The sequence below is a fragment of the Sinocyclocheilus grahami genome, unplaced genomic scaffold (assembly GCF_001515645.1).
Source record: "Sinocyclocheilus grahami isolate Dianchi unplaced genomic scaffold, SAMN03320097.WGS_v1.1 scaffold211.1, whole genome shotgun sequence".
NCBI classification, from domain to species: domain Eukaryota; kingdom Metazoa; phylum Chordata; class Actinopteri; order Cypriniformes; family Cyprinidae; genus Sinocyclocheilus; species Sinocyclocheilus grahami.
The window spans coordinates 610,310-613,356 of NW_015505390.1; the positions used below are offsets into that span (position 1 = coordinate 610,310).

General features: G+C 39.3%; 1 pseudogene; it reads left to right on the forward strand.

Annotated features, from left to right (window-relative positions):
* The window catches only part of LOC107595957 (acetyl-CoA carboxylase 2-like), a 12,717-nt pseudogene that overhangs the window by 7,858 nt on the left and 1,812 nt on the right, over positions 1-3,047 (forward strand).

The following is a 3,047-nucleotide window of genomic DNA, read 5'->3' on the forward strand; positions in this document are numbered from 1 at the left end:
GCAGTGCGTCTGGCTAAAATGGTGGGCTATGTAAGTGCTGGTACAATGGAGTATCTGTTCACCAAGGATGGAGGTTTCCACTTCCTGGAGTTGAATCCACGGCTACAGGTGGAACACCCCTGCACTGAAATGATTGCTGACGTTAACCTTCCTGCTGCACAGCTACAGGTAAGGCAAAGTACAGCTATTAGGAGGAAAAGGACTCAGAAGCATTGGGTGTATAAGAGAGTGACCGCTCCAGTAGTGCTGTTTTTTGTTTAATGAAGTCTTGAGATTCTCACTGCAAAGTAGCAGGACTTTTATTTCCTTAATATTTTTTTTCCTTTTTTGTTATTGTTGTTAATATGTCTATAATTATCAAATGCTGATCATAAACTTTTGGTACCTTCTCCATGTAGATAGCGATGGGGATCCCTCTTTACAGAATTAAGGATATCCGTGTCCTCTTTGGTGAAACTCTGTGGGGAGACACACCTATTAACTTTGAATCTCCAGAATGCATCCCCTTTCTAAGAGGACATGTCATAGCTGCACGTATCACCAGTGAGAACCCAGATGAAGTGAGCAGTTTTCAACATAAATAATAAGAAATGTTTTATAAGCAGCAAATCAACATCATAAAATGATTTCTGCTGCTGAAAATTTAGTTTTTGCCACCACGGGAATAAATTACATTCAAATTAGAAAGTTATTTTAAATTGCAATATTTCACAGTATTACTGTTCTCGCTATTTTCGATCAAATAAATGCATCCGTGTTGAGCTTAAGAGACTTTCTTTGAGACTTTGAGACTGATCACAAACTTTCTTTGTATGCTCAATCATGCAAGTATCTTCCAAAATTGTCTGATAATGCAAAACTTGCTAGATTGCTTGTCTAAATTAATTCATTCATATCCTTTTAGTTACTCCTGCTTAATTACAGTATATTTTTAAAAATGTTTTTAAAAGCTTAGTTTAAATCCAGTAGTCTTTGAAGGCTACTTTCAGTTTATTGCTTGATTCATTTATTTGTCATTTTTGTTCTCACAAGGGCTTTAAACCAAGCTCAGGCACAGTTCAGGAGCTGAACTTCCGTAGCAGTAAGAACGTGTGGGGTTACTTCAGTGTAGGAGCAACCGGAGGCCTACATGAGTTTGCAGACTCTCGGTTTGGACATTGTTTCTCCTGGGGCGAGAACCGAGAAGAGGCCATCTCGTGAGTTCCTGGAGATTATCAAGAGATGCTTGTGTCTTTTCTTTTTTGCTCCTTAGAAAAAAAAATATTAGATAGAGCTCTATTTTTATAGTAGATAAATTAATGAGGTCTTTGTTCCAATGGCCTGCAGGAACATGGTGGTAGCCATGAAGAAGCTGTCTATCAGAGGAGATTTCAGGACCACGGTGGGGTACCTCATTAAGCTACTGGAGACGGAGAGTTTTAGGAACAATGACATCGATACTGGCTGGCTGGATCACCTTATTGCAGAGAAAGTGCAGGTAAGACCCAAACATGGGAAGAGAACTGTCCCAGATCAAGACTCTCTCTTTCCTCTATAGGAACTCTGTTCTACTTTCCTCCCATGTAAAATAAACTTTGAAGCCATTTAAAGTAAAGTGACATTTGTTTTATGTTTTTTATTTAATGTTTCTTTTAGGTGGAAAGGCCAGACACCATGTTAGGTGTGGTATGCGGTGCTCTACAAGTTGCTGATGCAAGTTTTAGAGAGAGCATGTCTGACTTCCTGCATTCACTGGAGAGGTATTTCCACTACTCGGGCACTCCAGCATATAAGGCATTGAAAACCCAAAGAAACCAATATAATTGTACAGCATTCTGTGTTTTAATGCATTTCTGGATGTTTCAGGGGTCAGGTGTTGCCTGTTGCAAGTCTTGTCAACACAATCAGTGTTGATCTGATCTATGATGGAGTCAAATACTGCCTACAGGTAACAAAAAACACTGAAATCCCTTTGACTATCTTTTAATTTACGATTAACCGACATTAATCTATTTGTTTGTGTCTGCGGTACCAGGTGGCCCGCCAGTTGCCCACCACGTATATTATCATAATGAATGATTCAGATATTGAAGTTGATGTCCATAGACTCAGTGATGGCGGTCTACTACTTTCCTATGGTGGCAGCAGCTACACAACCTACATGAAAGAGGAGATTGACAGGTTAGAGAAGAAGAAAAGAGGTTTTGTACTGGATACCAAAGTGTACTTTCTTGTGTATCAGCTGATGTTTATTTGGTCTTTTGTCATATGATGTATAGCTACTGCATCACAGTGGGCAACAAAATGTGTGTGTTTGAGAAGGAACGAGACCCTACGGTGCTCAGGTCGCCCTCTGCTGGCAAGCTGTTTGCAGTATGTAGTCGCTGACGGTTCTCATGTTCTGGCTACCCAGCCTTTTGCTGAAATTGAGGGAAAGATGAGGCAAAGCATTTTACATTTCTAGGCGGCAGTTTCTCTTTATAGAATGCACTATTTCATACACTGTATATGACCATATGTGGCACTGACAGAGATGTTGGGAACAGTTTTCAATTACTTATTAGAGTGGTTTATTAATTTTGCTGTCTTTTTACAGGTTATGAAGATGGAGATGACACTGCATGTCCAGCATTCCGGTTGCATTCACTTTTTAAAAAGATCAGGAACAGTATTAGAGCCTGGGTGTGTAGTGGCCCGAATGGACCTGGATGACCCCAGCTGTATTCATCCGATGATTCAGCTATAATTTCTGCTCCCAAGATGAAGCACATGATAAAATCCATTTACTGAACGGTTTAGTTAGAGTGTTGGGCAAATGTTGAAAATTGTGTAGTTCCATTTAGCTGGTTGGCCCAAATATGTATTGGGACAGTTTGACTACACTTACAAATGTACTGTATGAATGGGATTGCTGTATGTAACAAAATGTGGCAATTATTGTTTATTGTTATAATTAATAATTAGTTGTTAAGTGACAATTATTGCAAAGAAAAATCGTTTTTGAGCTATATACAATTCTCTCTGAAATAAAGGTACAACAGCTGTCACTGGGGTGGTACCTTTTCAAA